The sequence below is a fragment of the Equus asinus genome, chromosome 9 (genome assembly GCF_041296235.1).
Source record: "Equus asinus isolate D_3611 breed Donkey chromosome 9, EquAss-T2T_v2, whole genome shotgun sequence".
Classification (NCBI taxonomy): Eukaryota; Metazoa; Chordata; class Mammalia; order Perissodactyla; family Equidae; genus Equus; species Equus asinus.
In genome coordinates this window covers 90978671-90996303 of record NC_091798.1, presented here as the reverse complement: position 1 = coordinate 90996303, position 17633 = coordinate 90978671, and the positions used below count along the sequence as shown (strand labels likewise).

The following is a 17633-nucleotide window of genomic DNA, read 5'->3' as shown; positions in this document are numbered from 1 at the left end:
TGCTAGCATAGTGGATCTTATTTATATTTTTCTGCATACCCATTATATTCCTGGTGTATCAATTCCTAGGAGTGGAGTTGCCGTGTGAAAGAGCGTGGTTACTATTTAATAGATACCGCCAACTTGCCTTCACAAAAAGAAATGTAAATTCTGGTTGGGGTCCAATTCTTCTGCTAATATGTTTGGGCTTTTGGTAAACGAGTGAATCTGAATGGATCTCAAGTGTATCATTTGTAAAGTAGAGGGGGTAGGACTTGTTGGTTGCCAAGGTTATTTCTGAAAATATATACAATTAGAGGTTGAACAATGGAATTGTCCATATTTGACCATTTTTTACCTACAAAGGCAGAAATGTAATATGATTTCACCAAATGACACGTGAATTCCTGAAGTATCTGTTTTCGGTACCCTGGCCTTTCGGAGGTAGGTTTGTGAGTGAGAGGAGACTAGCCTATGCTGTTGTTACAAACTAACCCTGAAACCTCAAATGGCTTTAAAAAAAAGTTTATTTCTCACTCACATCATGTGTCCAAAGCAGGTGAGCAGACTGCCCTGTACCACACGGTCATTCAGGGAGCCAGGCTGACAGAAGCCGCTCGGCCATCTTGGAGCTGCACGATCTAGAACGTGTCATCTCTGAGGTCCCATGGCAGGCGCGGAGAGAGAGGCTGCGGAAAGCTGCCACGTCCTCTTCCATGCCTCCCACCAGGAATGAAGCTTATTTCTTCTATTTACGGTTCTTTGGTCACAACTAGTACATGGACCTCACTCCAATGTGTGGAAACTGGGAGATATTGTTTTCCTGTGTCTAGAAAGAGGAAATAGTATGGCAGTACATAATATCGTGTACTAGTTTGCTGGGGCTGCCGTGACAAAGTATCATAGACTGGGTGGCTTACACCACAGAAATTTTTCCTCATAGTTCCAGAGGCTGGAAGTCCGAGATAAAAGTGTCAGCAGGCTTGGTTTCTTCTGAGGGCCTCTGTCCTTGGCTTGAGCACCTTCTGCCTGTGTCATCATGGGGTCTTCCCTCTGTGTTTATGTCTGAATCCCTTTTTATAAAGGCACCGGTCACACTGGATTAGGACTCTCCCTGATGACCTCGTTTAATGTTAATCACCTCTTTGAAGATTCTGTCTCCAAATGCAGTTACATTCTGAGGTACTGAAGGCTAGGACTTCAACCTATCAATTTTGGGGGACACAATTCAGCCCATAATACATTGTCTCTATCAGATGGCACATCCTGAAGGGTAGTCACCCTGTTTTTATTTGAGGAGGCCGGTATGTTTCTGAGGCCACATTATCGAGTCATCTCCCCCTTCACATCACATCCTCTCCCATTGACTAACAAGAAGTCTTATTTTCTGAATTCCCTGGGCGTTACTTAAAGGAGCCCAATGTTACTACTTGCGTCAAGTAGCCTTTCGTTAATGCCATTGAATCCAATGGGAGACAGGGTGACTCTGGGTGAGAGATGGTAACTGGTGGCTAAGAGCATGAATCTCAAAGCACACCACCTGGGTTCTAATCTCAGCTCCACCACTTGCCAGCAGTGTGTCCTTATTTGTAAAACGGGAAGAGTAACACTTCCCCCATGGGGTTATTGTGCCAATTAAATGAGATAATGTATAGAAACTGCTTGGCATATATTAAAGGGTCAAAAATGGTGACTATTATTCTTTGCAACCTCAGAAGCTCATGGAACCCTTCAGGCCCGGTGAGCGACTTCCAGATGCCAGGGGCACAGACAACCCAGTGGCTCTGCTGCTTGAGCTCCAGGACTTCCGCGGCGGGCCGGGAGCCTGTGCTCCTTAGTAGGGTAGGAGTCGCACGACCATTGTAAAGCTGCAGCAGCTCATTCTCATTCACGTCATAGGTTCCCAAACCGATTTGAGAGCCGAAAAGGAACACAAGAGTCTATCCCCTTGTATAGCCCCTTAAAATTATTATCCCCACTTCAGTGAAGGCAACTAGGGTTGGCAGTTAAAGTGATTTGTGAAAGCAGCATTTCCGTTTTTCTGAGATGTCCCCTTTCCCATTTCAGTGGCCCTGGATCAGGGTGTGTTTTGAGAGTCAGACCTGGAACCTTTTCCCATTAACCTGCCAGGGAAGACAACCTCAGACTTCTCTTTTTCTTGGAAACAAAAGGGGTTAAATAAGTGTGGACTGCTCTGCAGGTTGGGTAGATTATCTGCCTTGATTATTGTGAAACTCTAGATTCTTGGCTGCACTAGGACTCGGAGAGCTTGGAGTTGTCATGTGGCCTTGGGCCTGCAGGACCGGAGCAATAGAGAGGCCAGCAGGCAGCAAGGTGGTGCCTTCTCAGGTCAGGGTGAACCATGCACGTCATCTCTAGCAACTGTGTGTATCCCCTGGGGGGTGGAGGGAGGCCAAGACTCTGCCCGTGGGTGGTTGCTGGCCTTCCTGTGAGACACCAGATCCCCTGCATCCTGAATTTCCCCTGCTTCCTGCGGTAAGGCTGTAAGCTAGGAACTAAGGCCACGTGTGTCTCGTGAGTTGATTACCAGTCTGAATCTGTGAGCTCCAGTGCTGGTGGGGCAGCACCTTACAAATTGCTGTGGGCCAGGCTGTGGCTGAGTGTTCTTGTCACTGCCTGCGAATGCGTCTCCTCAGTTTTAGCTTTTGATGTTTTCGACTTTTCAACCGAGGTGAGTCCGTTGTCTATAATACACGTGTTGAGCTTAACTGCTGATTAAGATGGCTTCAAAAAGCTTACGCTGTGATTCGGCATTGAAACAAAACGTTACTGTTTACATGGTTACACAGAGAGTCAAGGGAAGAGAGCATGGGGTATAAGTTTGATGTTGATAAAGCAAATATTTGTTGATGGAGGAATGACGCAATTTCAGTTTTGTTTTGTTTGTTTGTTTCTTGCAAAGTAGCAGCCAAGTGCTTTTAATAAAGAAAAGATACCCACAAGTACATAAAGCTAGATTTGTGTTTTGTTATTGAGATATGTGTAAAAGGATTGCCTATCACATGTCAAGGAACTAAACTGAAGGCAAGAGAAATTGCCTAATCTCTCGGTGTAGAGGAAGAAATTCAAAGCTGTGAGAGGCTGGTGGAACCAATTCTTTTATCCCGTGGGACTGTCATTAGGCCATTATGTCATAGTTAATGGGCAGCATTTTTTTCTTAGTGGTACACAAAGTTATGGTGTTTTGTACAATCAATGGCGTCTTAGATTTGAAGAAATATGGCAAAGTGGCAAAGAGGGGACAGGGACCTAAGTCTGCTGTCTCTCAAGTGGTCATTTTCCCCTCTTACGCCAAGGTGCACATTCTCCGACCTAGGTGTTGGCTGACCCCAGCTTCCACACTGGTGACATAGGTCACTGGAGTGACCCAGAGGGGGTGCCTCCTTAAATTTGGCAGTCCAGCTGCTTTGCTTCCCTGACTCTAGTCCCACCCTGGTTTAAATCTTTGAAAGAGTTTTCAAAGTTTTCCCTAGAGGACTAAGAAAACTAAATTGAAGTACACATGGCTGAAACAGTAACTATCTACCATGTGTAGCCCACCAATATCCTCCGTGGTCAATGTTACTCCTCTTGATGAGATCTGTGGAGAGCCTTACTGAGAAAGCGGCTGGGGCATTGCTAGTAATTGACTGAGTAAATGTGCTAACACTCCGTGAGAGCTTTACTGTTGTACCTGTGTTAGGAGGCCACGGGTGATTAAAGAATAGGAAAACAAATAACTTCTCTAACTTTTTAGGATCTTTTTTCTAGTTACAATTAACATTTTAAAAAGGAAATTCAAGACCATCTTTCCTGCAATGGAATGGAATATACAGAGAAAAATTAAATTCTTTGGGTATCTTTCATCAAATCCCCTCTGTTTTGAAAATAGCACAAAAAGACCCTATTAGTAACCCAAGAGTGCTTTAGAAAGTTGAGGCATTCTGGATCCTGTCCTGGCTGGTAATGGAATGAAATTAGCCAGATTGAGATAAATAATATTGACACAGGGTTTACTATGAGCATCTTTGTCAAGCAGTTCATTGAACAGCATTTCTGCCTGAAAAGTACCATTTTTCAGTACACATTTTCATGTCTCAAAGAGGAATAACTCAGTTTTATCCCAGAATAACTTTTTTTTTGATGAGAAAGATTGGCCCTGAGCTAACATCCATTGCCAATCTTCCTCTTTTTTGCTTGAGGAAGATTGTCACTGAGCTAACATCTGTGCCAGTCTTCCTCTACTTTGCATGTGGGATGCCACCACAGCGTGGCTTGATGGGCGATGTGTAGGTCCACATCTGGGATCTGAACCTGTGAACCCTGGGACACAGAAGTAGAGCATGTGACCTTAACCACTACACCACCCGGCCAGCACCCCTAGAATAGCGTTTTTTGAGGGACACTGGCCACTGAAGTATTTTCACCATCTGTCTTTTATTGAGCAGGCTTCTACTTTTAAGGAAGGGCATTTCAGATCTTTTAATATGGCATGCACTGGGAGTTCGCAACATGCTGTCACTCATGTTGTGGGAATGAATTCTGTTGAAAAGGCCATAGCTCACCCATTGATCTCTGCAATGGCAAAAAAGATCCTGTGGGGGCCGACTTGGTGGCATAGTGGTTAAGTTCACATGCTCTGCTTTGGTGGCCCAGGGTTCACAGGTTTGGATCCTGGGCACGGACCTAGTGCTGCTCGTCAAGCCGTGCTATGGTGGCGTCCTACATAAAATAGAGGAAGATCGGCACACATGTGAGCTCAGTGACAATCTTCCTCAAACAAAAAGAGGAAGATTGGCAACAGATGTTAGCTCAGGGACAATCTTCCTCACAAGAAAGGGAAAAAAAAGAGGAAAGATCCTGTGGTTGCAGGAATTGCGCAAGAGGAAAATAAGCAGGAAGGTGGGAGAGGATAGTGGAAGGAGTAGAGGGAAGGCTGCTCGGAGGAAGCACTGTGTCCCCACCCTCTTGCAGCATAGCACACAGAGGACAGTGGTAATGTTGTCTGAGACACTGAGGCCAGTGGACAAGGCTCTGTGTCTGCTCTAGGTCCTACATGGGTGGCCTGAGGGCTGAGAGAGCTGGTATCCCATCCTACTGTATCCATTCCATCAGTATGTGGTAAGGAAGCCTTGGTGGGAAGGGTAGCCCTCAGGAGGAGGGAGGGAGGGAGCCCAGGGACCACTGCTTTATTCGCCCCCACCTGCCTCCAACACCAGGTGGCCTCTTGCCTTGGCCCACGTGTGGCTGGCCTTCCTGTTCCTTCGCCAAGCCCTGCCTTTGGGGGCACATGCTCCGTCTGCAGGGCTTTTCTCTGTCTCTGTCCACAAAGACTCTGGAGGTCAGTGAGAGCTGAGAATGGCAGAGGAGGATGAAGGCAGCCGAGGATGGTTGCTTCTCCCTCTGACTTCTCATCTGTAGAAGGAGCAGGTTTCCATTGTCCATGCAACAAGTGATTACTGAGCATCCAGCATGTGCCAGACAAAGAAAGTGTCTCTCCTCTTGGAGTTTACCTTCTGGTGGGGGGAGATGGTAAAGGATGAAAAAGAGAGAGAAAAGAAAGAAAGTTGGATGGGAGTACGCGCTAGGGAGAATCTAGGGAAAGAAAGGGAGAAGATGAAGCAGGAAAGGACAGTAAGGACTCCCCGGGATGGGGTGAGGAAGGCTGCTTTTATCAAATAGAGTGGTCAGAGGAGGCCTCCCTGGAAAGGTGACATTTGAGCTGAAGCCTGAAGAACGTGGGAAGTGAGCCATGTGGATACTTGGGAAGTGCATTCCAAGCAGGAGGAATAGCAGGTGCAAAGGCCCTGAAGGAGCGTGTCCACATGTTCAAGGTGCAGCAAGGGGACCAGTGTGGCAGGAGAGAGTGAGCAAGGCGGAGGGCAGTAGAAGCTGAGTCAGAGAGCTCACGGAGGGCCCGACTGCTGAGGGCCTTGTCGTCTGCAGTAAAGACTGAGCCAGATGAGAGTGACGGAATCTGACTTAAGTTGTAGGAGGATCATCCTGGCTGCTGTCTTGAGAATAGCCTGAGGGGAGCCATGGTCAAAATAAAGGCCCCTTCCCCCTGGAGTAACGGACCTCTGAGTGCCCCTAAGATAGTGTTAAAGGAGGGAGGCAGACCATAGTTTGTTAGCTGAAAAATATTGCTCTACATAAATGAACCAAAATCAGTGGAAATATGAGAACCAATGGAATGATTGGTTGCAGAAATTTATCTGATAAATGGGATGACAGAGAGAGAAGCCCGTGATCCATGGTTTTGGTGCCCCTGCCAATGAGGCTCAACCAAACGCCAAGAGAAAGCGATTCTTTCGCTGATAGCTGATCTGACACGCAGCTGGGGTGTGACGGAGGTGCTCCTGTGATCCTCATGTCCCTTGGCCCCAACAATGTCTGTCTGGTTTCGAGGACTGCTTTTACAGGTCTAAAAATTGTGTTCCCATCATCACTTTGGGTCTACAGTATGAACCGGCTGTCTGATATGTGTTGGCCAAGGCCTTCTACAGAATTAACCCAACTGCTGGCCTCTCAATGCATTTTCTAGAAAAACTTCAATTAGCTAAAGATAAAATCAGCCCAAGAATAATATGGTTAGTAAGGAATGACAAGCTTAGTTGTGCTCGGGCTGCCGTAACAACATACTACAGCGTGCATAGCTGAAACAAGAGATATTTATTTTCTCACAGTTTTAAAGGCTGGAAGTCCAAGATCAAGGTGCTTTAGGGTGAGTTTCTGTGAGGCCTCTCTTCATGGCTTGTAGTTTGTGCCTTCTCTCTGTGTCCTTACAACATGGTCTTTTTTCTGTGTACTCACGAGCGCTCTGTGGGGTCTCTTCCTCTTTCTATAAGGACATTGGTCCTGTTGGATTAGGGCCCCACTCTTCTAACCTCATTTAACCTTAATTACCTCCCCAAAGGCCTATCTCCAAATACAGTCATCTCAGGGGGTAAGACTTCAAACTACGAATTTTGGGGGCACGCGTCAATCCGTAACGTCAGGCATTTATATGAAATATCCAGAATAGGCAAATCCAGAGACAGAAAGCAGATTAGTGGTTGCCGAGAGCTGGGTGAGGGGTAAATGGAAAGTGACTGCCGAATGGGCATGGAATTTCCCTTTGGAGTGATAAAAATGTTCTGGAACTGGAGAGCAGTGGTGGTTGCACAACATTGTAAACATACTTAATACCACTGAATTGTATACTTTAAAATGGTAAGTCTTATGTTATGTTTTTACCACAATAAAAAATCAATTAATATAATTCACCACTTAGAATAAAGGAAGAAACACACCATCATCTCAATAGATGTAGGAAAAGCATTTGACAAATTCGCTACCTCTTCATGATTCTCAATAAATCAGTTGTGGAAGGGAACTTGTTCAACCTGATAAACAGCATCTACAAAAACCCTACAGCAAGCATCATACTTACAGAGAAACACTGAATGCTTTTCCCTAAGATGAGGAACAAGGCACAGATGTGCGCTACCACCATATCCACGCTGGAGGGGCCAGTCAGTGCAAGAAAGGAGGAGAAAGAACTAGAAGATACTCAGAGTGAGGACGGAGTAGAACTTTGTTTACTCAGACAACATGATTGTGCACGTAGGAAATCCTAAAGACTCTAGAAAATTGCTACTAGAACTAATAAGTGAATTTAGCAAAATCATAGGACACAGGTCAATAAAAAAAATCACATATCTTTTGTGTTTGGCTTCTTACCCTTAGCATAATGTTTTCAAGGTCCATTCGTGTTGTAGCGTGTATCAGTACTTCATTTTTTTTTGATGGTTGACTAATATTCAATAGTGTAGATAGACCACATTTTGTTTATCCCTTCATCTGTTGATGAACATTTGGGTTGTTTTCACCTTTTGTCTATTGTGAATAGTGCTGCTATGAACTTTCATGTAAACGTTTTGAACATCTGTTGTCAATTGTTTTAGGTAGATACCTAGGGGTAGAATTGTTGAGTCATATGATAACTCTCTGTTGGACTTTTTGAGGAACTGCCAAACTGTTTTCCATAGCACTTTCACCATTTTACATTCCCACCAGCAACAATGTATGGGGGTTCCAGTTTCTCCACATCATGGCTAACATTTGTTACTTTCCTTGTTCTGTTTTTTCTTTAAGTTATAGCCATCTTAGTGGGTGTGAAATGGCATCTCATTGTGGTTTTGAATTGTATTTCCAGAATATGCTTGTTGGCCACTTGTGCATCTTCTCTGGAGAAAAGTCTATTCAAGTCCTTTGCCCCTTTTTTGATTGGGTTGTTTGTCTTTTTGTAGTTGAATTGTAAGAGTTCTTTATATATTCTGGATAGTCAATCTTATCAGGTATATGATTTTCAAATATTTTCTCTCATTCTGTGGATTATCTTTCACTCTCTTGAGAATGTCCTTTGATGTACAAAAGTCTTTAATTTTGAGGTAGTTCAATTTATCTATTTTTCTTTTGTTGCTTGTGCTTTTGGTCATATTTAAGAGACCATTGCTGAATGCAAGGTCATGAAGATTTGCCCCTACATTTTCTTCTAAGAGTTTTATAATTTTAGCTTTTAAATTTAATTGTTTGACCCATTTTTAGTTAGTTTTGATATATGATGTGAGGATGGAGTCCAACTTCATTCTTTTGCACATTGATTGACTTTTGAATGTGAAACAAATATTCCTGGGATAAACACCGCTTGGTCGTGGTGTACTAGTTTTTAAAAATATATTGCTGGATTTGATTTGCTAAATTTTGTTAAGGATTTTTACTTCTATGTTCAGAGATATGTTTATCTGCAATATTCTTTTTTTTATAACATCTTTTTTTTTTGGCTTTGATTTCTCGATAATTCTAGCCTTATAACATAAATTGTGAAGAGTTCTATTGCTCAATTTTGTGAAAATGTTTGCGTAAGTTTAATATTATTTCTTCCGTATGAATTTTATAGACTTCACTTGAGAATGTTTTTGGGACTGGAGCAGGTTTTAAATACAAATTCAATTTCTTTAGTAGATATAGGGAAATTAAAATATTTTTTCTTGGGGCCGGCCCCGTGGCTGAGTGTTTAAGTTTGCATGCTCCGCTTCGGAGGCCCAGGGTTTTGCCAGTTCGGATCCTGGGCGCAGACATGGCACCGTTCATCAGGCCACACTGAGGTGGCATCCCACAGGCCACAACTAGAAGGACCCACAACTGAAATATACAACTATGTACTGGGGGGACTTGGGGAGGAAAACGCAGGAAGAAAAATTTTTTCTTGAGTAAGTGTTACTTTGGGTATTTCTAGGAATATGTCCATTTTATCTAAATTGTTAATTTATTAACACAGATTTGTTTGTAATATTCCCTTCTTACCCTTTGAATGCCTGTAGAGTCCTGATGTCAGTAAGTGGTGTCTTCTGTCTTTTTTTATTGGTCATTTGCTAGAGGTTTATCAATTTTATTGACCTTTCAGAAAACCAGCCTTTGGATTCATTGAGTTTGCCTGTCGTTTACCTGTTTCTTACTTATTAATTTCTGCTTTTTTATTAATTATATCCTTCTTTCTTCTTAGTTAGGATTTCATTTGCTCTTTTTTTTTTTCTAGACACTTAAGTGGAATCTTAGATCACTGAGTTTGGCCCTTCTTCTGTTCTAAAAAAACCTTTTGAAGCTATAAATTTCCCTTTAGATATCACTTTAGCTGCATCTACAGTTTGACTTCTTTTCATTTTTATTCAGTTCAAATATTTTTTAATTTCCCTTGTGCTTCTGATTTGACTTCTGGGTTACTTAGAAGTATGTTGTTTAATTTCCAAATAATTGTGGATTTTCCAGATAATTTTGTTATTGACTTCTACTTTAAATCCACTGTGGTCAGAGAACATTCTGTGTATGATTGCAGTCTTTTAAGCATACTGAGACTTGTTGTGTGGATTAGCCTGTGATATATCTTGGTGAATGTTCCATGTGCTCCTGAAAAAAAAGTGCATTCTGCCTTTATTGGGTGGCAGGTTCTATAAATGTGAATTATGCCAAGTTGGTTAATGGTATTTTTCAAATGTTTTATATACTTACTGATTCTTTGTCTATCACTTGGTATAAGAGGAAGGTTCTAAGTATAATTGTGGATTTTTCTATTCCTCCTTCCAGTTTTATCAGTTTTTGCCTCATGTATACTGAAGCTCTGTTATTGAGTACATTCATATTTAGGATTGTTATGTCTTCTAGATGAATTGACCCCTTTATCATAATGAAATGCCCCTTGTTATTTTTGAGTATATCTTGTTCAGAAATCTACTTTATCAGATAAGATATCAGTATAGCCACTTTAGTTTTTTTATGTTTAGTGTTAGCATGGTATATCTTATTATATACTATTACTTTTAACTAATCTGTGTCTTTATATTTAAAGTAGATTTTTTTTAGACAATATATACTTGGCTTATTTAGAGTGCTTAGATCATCTACATTTAATGGCATTGGTAATTACATTAATTTAATAGGAAAATAGTAGGATATAAGTGTATCACATTAATATTTGTTTTCTATTTTTTCCATCTGTTCTTTATTTCTTTTTCTCTCTCTGTGTTCTTTTGTGTTAACTGAGTAAGTTTTATGATTCTGTTTCATATTTTAGTTACTTCTTTCTTTTCTTAGTAATTGCTCTTAGATTTACAGTATATACTTTTTAATTTGTCACAATGTTCTTTCAAATAATATTATACTCGTTAGTGTATAATGTAAGAGTCTTACAATATACTTCCATGTACTCCCTCCCATCCTTTGTGCTATTTTTGTCACTCATTTTACTTCTACATATTTTATAAATACCCCAATACATTGTTGTTATTTTTGCTATAAAATTAATTATCGTTTAAAAGCAATAAACATAAGCAAAAGTCTTTTTTATTAACCCTCATATTTACCATTTTAATGCTTTTCATTCATTTGTGTATATCCATGTTTCTAACTGGTATCATTTTCCTTCTACTTGAAGAACTTTTAAAACTTTTCCTTTGTGATTGCTGGTGATGAATTCTCTCAATTTTTGTTTGTCTGAAAAAGTCTTCATTTACTTTCATTTTCTGAATGATATTTTTTCCTGCGTGTAAGTTGACAGTTTCTTCTTTCAACACTTTAAGGATATCTCTCCGTTTTCTTCTGAATTTCATAGTTACCAATGAAAAGTCTGCTATTCTTATCTTTCTTCCTCTGTATTTATGTCCTTTTTTTCTGTCTCCTTTTAAGATTTTCTTTTTATCAGTGTTTTCAGAAATTATATCATGTTGTGTCTTGTTATGGTTTTCTTTGGTTTATCCTGCTTGAGGTTTGTTGAATTTCTTAAGCTTATGAGTCACTGAGGCTTTCTTAATTTTCTTGTAGCTTTTTCTCTCTCTTTGCTTTAATTTGAGTAGTTTTAATTAGCATGTCTTCTAGTTCATCGATCTTTTCTTCTACTGTGTCTAATATGCTCTTAGTCGTTTTCGGTGACTATTTCCTTTCAGGACTTGTATTTTTCATTTCTGGATGTTCCATTCTTTTTTGATTCTTTTTTTAAAATCTTCCATTTCTCTTCTCACAATGCTTATGTTTTCCTTTTAATACTGGACAATAGTTATAATAGCTCTTTTAATGTTCTTATCTACATTTCAGTATTTCTCTTATTTCTGTTTTTATTTACTGATCTTTCTTTTGGTTATTGGCTGTATTTTCCTACTTCTTGGCATACCTAGTAATTTTGATTGTATGCTAGACATTTGGTATGTTACATTGTTGACTATTTAGATTTTATTGTCTTTAAAGAATGTGGATTTTGTTTTGGCAGACAATTAAGTTAATTTTGGTTCAGTTTGATCCTTTTAAGACTTGTTTTCAAGCTTTGAAAGGTAGGTCTGGAGTAGTCTTTTTTCTAAGCATTCTTTAACCTTATTATTAAGGCATGACCTACCGGGTTCCATACTGAATACCCTGAGTGATCAACAAGGGCTCTCCACTCTGGCTAGTGAGAATTTGGATGGCTCCCAGTTCTTTGTGAGCTCTGTAAATTGTTGAGCTTATGGCTTTCTCATCATTCCTGGTCTGGCCATTCTCTTCCTTGTCTTCCTGCTCGTGCATGTCTTTGTATTTAGGGAACTTGCAAGTGCCCCTCAATTTTCCTTCTGTGTATAGCTGCTTCTTTCTGAAACTCTGCTGCATGATCCTAGCTGCATAAGCCTCTCCAAAGTGATTTCTGTTCCCTCAAGTCAGTGAAGCCACAGGATTCTGTCTGGGATTCCTTCCCTGCTCCAAGGTGTGGGATATCCCTCCAGAGTGAAAGCTGAGGTAATATTGTACACCTCATCTGTTTCCCTTCTCTCAGGGATGACAGTCCTGAGATACCTATTGTCTGAAGTCTGAAAGTAGTTGTTTCATATTTTGTTTGGTTTTCTAGTTGTTAATGGAAGGAGGTAAATTTGGTCCCTGTTTCTTCATTATGGCCAGAAATAAGTCTATTCTACAAATAGTTATTCATGATCCTACACAAAAGGTTGTCATCTTAAAATGCTATTTTATTTGAAGATGTACTCTGAGATGTTTTGTGTTCTTTTTTCTTCATTCTTCTTCCATATAATTAAAAAAATAAACTGGAAATTGCAGAAGAATTTGGAAGCACTGCACTATATTGTTGATGTTTGTTATTATGGAGTTGTCTGTATTCCCACAGTGGTTCCTCTGCCTGTTCTTCTTTGCCTGCACACCCACTCCAAACAGGGCTAATGTGACGTTTTGATACAGTATTTAGGTTCTGACATGGCTCTCAGACCCTTCCCAGGAGGAAATTCGAAGTCTCTCAGAGGTGGAGATGGCCATCAAGTCTTGCTTCCTACATTTTCTGAGAATGCTGATTACTTATAGATGTGGCATCTCAAGCTCATTATCATATATGTTTTACACTCACCTGTACATACAGGAGAAACAATATATTAAAAGTACAATTAATGTGGAAATTTATGCCATCTGAATTGTAGTGGGTTATGAATTTCTTATAGAACTTTCTGCAATTTAATGCTTAAAGTGTCTTATAAATGTATAGACTTTGTGACTGGTTTCTCTCTCTCACAAAAGTGTTAAGAGAAGGAAAATCTTAAATCCTGGCTTGATTCTTTAATTTAACGAGAGATCATTCTCATACTGGATTTCTTCTAACATGTCATTTTCATTTCTAAAAGTCTAGGGAGATTTTCTTTTTCTTTTAAAACTGATGTTTATATTGGTGATTTTAAACAATCCTCCATTAAGAAGGATCTAAATCATATCTTTTAGATCTCAGTGAGAAATGCAGTGCACATGGCCTTGGCCATATATTTAAGGGCTACGTAGGATTTTTATAACCTATAAAAGTTTGATGACTCCATGCTTAGGAGAAATCAAGTAACTACTTAGCCATGCTAGGCGGGAGTTCATGTGAATGATAAACAGAAAGGAGGTGTTGAAAAATTTCATAGCCAAAGCGTAAAAGAAGAGAAGCATCCAGAGATACATAATATATACAGAAAGTTTATACAGAGATAACACTTGTAAAGTACAAGACTTACATAGTAAGCTACCTCCTTAAATGGGAGCCATTATTATTACTGTTTTCAGCCAGCATTCTGAAAATAATTTTATCTGCTTTGTGTACTCACACTGGATTGAATTCACACTATCTTTCTCCTCCTACTCTCCAGGCCACTGCTTCCTAGAACTTTATTATTCCTAAAAACTAGTGGACTTTTGTCCTCCTAGGCTTAAACACCATATATTAAGCAAAAAAATGTCAAGTACTCTACTGGAAATTTATGTGGTTCTGCTGGTGTGCATTAAAACAATGAGTTTACTTCAACAAGTCCTTGCCCCCCCCCCCCCCCCCCCATGTATCAGAAAGGGTGAAGACTCTTGAAAACCTGTCCTTAGAAGTTCCTGGCTTGGAGGGACATCCCTCATATCCACAACCTTACAGTGGTTATAAACTGCCAGATAATAGTGCTGTGTGACGTTCTTTTGTGCAATGAAACATTCAGGTTTAAGCACAAGTTCTATTAGGCTTCAGAAGATAAACCATCACAGATGAGGATTCTTTCTTTCATCGTTTTTGTTTTGCAATGTCCTCCTTTATGTATAGTAAGTGTGATGGGAGACCAGCATCATTGGGGAACTAGTTAGAAATGCAAATTCTCAGGGCCTGCAATGTGTATTTTAGGCAATTCTGATGTATGCTAAAGTTTGACAGCTGCTGGTGTGGAGCAGCCTGGAAAGTCTCCTCTATCTGACTTAATTTATTATAAGCCACATCACATGAGGTATGAAGAAGTAATCAGTCATGCCCCCAGCTACCGTTGCCTTGGAGATGTTTAATGGTGTAACACGGGAAGTGCCATGTGGCTGAGCAAATGTCAAATTTTGAGAAAGAAGAGACTTTCTGCCAGAAGCCTTTGAGAACACCTCCTTTCACAGTCCCAGAATGCAAAGGGAGAGGATTAAAACATCAGAACCACAGAAGGTGCTAACGCAGGGCCCTTGGGCTGAGCTGCAGCCTTGAGGCACCTCTAGCTAAGAAGGAAAATCCCAGGGCTCAAAAGCTGTTCTCGAAACAGGAGTATCAAAAGACTGAATATAGCAATCTGGACATGAAGCGAGAAACTCATATCCCTGCATAGACCCGACTGTAGGGAAGCCCAAGGAAGCCTTGGCAAATAGACTGTTTTCTTAGCCACTGGGAGAGGGAGGCTGCGCGCTTGTTGGTGTGGAGGACCTGGAAGCTGACAGGGGGCACCTTCTTGCTGTGTGCCCTTCTTGTGGCCTTTTCTCTGTGTGTGCACCTGGAGAGGGAGAGAGAGCTCTGGGGTCTCTTCCACTTCTTATAAGGACACCAGTCCTATTAGATTAGGGCCTTGCACTTATGACCTCATTTAACCTTAAGTACCTCCTTAAAGGCCCTGTCACCAAAAGCAGTCACATTGGGCGTTAGGGCTGCAACATCTGAATGTGTGTGTGGGTGGGGGGGAAGGGCACCATTCGGTCCAGCACAGTTTTTATTATCCAGTTCCTGGATTATCATAGCTCCTCCTGATCCCCATTCCTGACTCCTTTCACCAGTCCTTCTTGAATATGCGACCAGGTTGATCTCAGTACAATAGCACTTTTAAGGTACAGTCTCACTGAAAAGCCTCAGGGATTCCCAATGACCAGAATTTCATCAAACTCATTAGTCTGGCATATGGATCCTTGGTCATGGCCTCCCTTGTCAGCCGAAATCAAGCTCTTCTCTTCCCCCACACCACACACCTTTTGAACAATCTAGTTGATTGTTCTCAAGCATTCAGTGTGTGCTCCTACCTCTAGGCCTTTGCTCACATCATTCTCTCTGGAATGTAATGTCCTCTTCTCCACTTATTCACATCTGCCCTTTCTTCCATGTGCCACACTCCATCCCCTCGGTGACATCTGCACCACCTCCACCCACCCTGGCCTTCCTCCCTGGGCTTGGATTATCTTTTCAAAGTAGGTGTTAGCTACACTTCTCTGTGTGTATGTCTGTGTTCCCAGCTGAGCTGTCTGAGTGCAAGTACTGAGGATTTCCCTTCTTTGTGTCCCTCGCAGGCCTGGTGCAGTGGTGGGCGCTCCAACACTGTTCTCGTTGTGTCGGTGGGTGGATGCCTGGATGAAAAAGAATAGTCCTTTTAGGTGAAGATTTTCTAAGAATCTTAACTTAAATCTCATCTCCTCTGAGATAACGTCCATAACCCTACCCCAGTCTCTATCACATGGATGTGTCTAAAATCCCTGTATAACCTTCACCACCACCTGGGAATTTTATTGTTCGTTTGTTCTACCAACCCCCATAGTATTCTCAACTCTCTATAGAAGAGACTCTTTCTGTCTTGTTCCACAATGCCTAGTTAGTGTCTGATACATGGTAGCCACTCAGTAAATATTTGCTCAATGAATGAATGAATGGATAACTTCAGCATCACTAGTGTAATGAACTCTTCTGGAGCCTAGCAAAGTGAGCATGCAGGACGGCTTGCTTAGAAACTTGAACCTTTTTTATTACCCATGAGGCATTGAGGAAATGTCACAATAATTTAGAAACAAAGGTGCTTTGCTTTATATATTGTATATCTTAAGTCAAATTGATGTGAATTAATAATTTGTACCCTGACTTAGAATACTCAAAAAACTCAAAGTGTTATATAAGAATATTTATGAGGCCAGGCTTTTCTACTATTTTTTAAAAAGCCAACATTTAATCATTTCGCAAACACCAATCATTTTGCAGAACTATGGATTTGTTTTCTGAATCTAGATTTTCTCATGGGGAGTTTCCTTATGGATGGTAGAACCTACAGTGACTTCCATTACGTACAGGAGAAGTTTCAGGGTCTTCCATCTTCTGCCTTCTTTCTTCCCCTTCCAATTTTGCCATCCTCATCTCAGGAGACACTGGCTAGTTATCTCATCTGCTCACTGTCTTCTGGATCCACCAAGGTTATTTCTGCCTCTATGCCTTTGCTCACGCTGTTCCCCTCGCTTGAAAAGTCCTCATGGTCAAGATCCAGCTGACATGCCGCTTCTCCAGCAAGCCTTCCCCAGTTGTCATAACTACACTAAAGAATTAACAGCACCACTCATTTTTGCTCTTATACGTTGATACACATGTGCTATTCTCTAGCATTTCTTGTGTGTAAGTCTCATCTCCCTGTTTCTCTATGAGCTTCTTTGAAGTAGGACTGTACTTTGTGTTTTATTTGTATGTTTTTTTATGCCCGATATTTTTGTGAAATGTATTTACAAAGGTTTTTGGAAGTGAATGTTCCATCACTCATAGCCTGACTATTTGGGTCCAGGAGAATTCTGAAGGTGAGTAGCTGGGATGTTCTGGAGTCCCTCTCCAGGGCTGATCCAGGCTGTCCCTGTGGTGCTCTTATCAATAGGAAGGACAGATCACTTTTGTATTACGTGGGTTCAGGGCTCAGTGCTCACTGAATTCCATGGTGGATGACGTTGACCTAAGGAGGTCAGATGTTGACTGACTCTCTCCCTGCATCTCCTCTGTTTGCATATTCTGTGCCTGGCATGGGAAAACTGCCCTGTGGGCCAAATCCTCTCCTGGGTTTCATTTGGTCCCTGGCAAAAGGTCCGAGAAGTGATGCACCTATTGTCAAACATACACCTTATTTTTACTCTCTTAAAAGAGCTGTATCTGTAAAACCACTTGGTAGGAATGTTTCACCATGAAAGTGGTTCCCTGTGTCTTTCTTTGTCTCTCACTTTTTTCCGCCCTGTACCTTTGTGTATCTGTGCATCTGGTTCTGTGAGTATTTCCTTTGTAAATGTGTATGCATTTAATTTCTCTGTCTCTGTTTCCATCTATGTCTGATTCTCTCCCTTCTTTAATTTTTTCCATCTGCTACCTTCTCTGTGAAGGAAAAAAAAAATCAGTGGAAGTCCATAAAAGAAAATATATTAGCTAAAATTTTTTTGAGGAGTGAATTAGAAAACAACACACTTATTCATTTACATTGCTTTTGTATCCACTGAAACAGTTTTTCAGAAAAAGAAACCTGTTGTGCTCCAGTTCCCTCTCTCTGTCACTTTACGTGTACTTATGAACCTCAACAGATAGACATGCATTTTTCATAGCTGTAAGCAACCTTACA

At 41.0% G+C, this 17633-nt stretch overlaps 1 protein-coding gene across 11 annotated transcripts in view; it reads left to right on the top strand.

Annotated features, from left to right (window-relative positions):
• The window catches only part of PDE8B (phosphodiesterase 8B), a 227030-nt gene that overhangs the window by 13488 nt on the left and 195909 nt on the right, over window positions 1–17633 (top strand). For 2 of the 11 annotated variants that reach the window (XM_070517896.1, XM_070517897.1), the window contains exon 1: window positions 2531–2671. The exons of 7 other annotated variants lie outside the window; for them this stretch is intronic. The gene's annotated coding sequence lies outside the window, so the exon portion shown is untranslated. Of the gene's footprint in view, window positions 1–2381; window positions 2476–2530; window positions 2672–17633 lie in introns of those variants that run through there. 2 more of the 11 variants (XM_070517900.1, XM_070517899.1) reach the window with 2 other exon arrangements.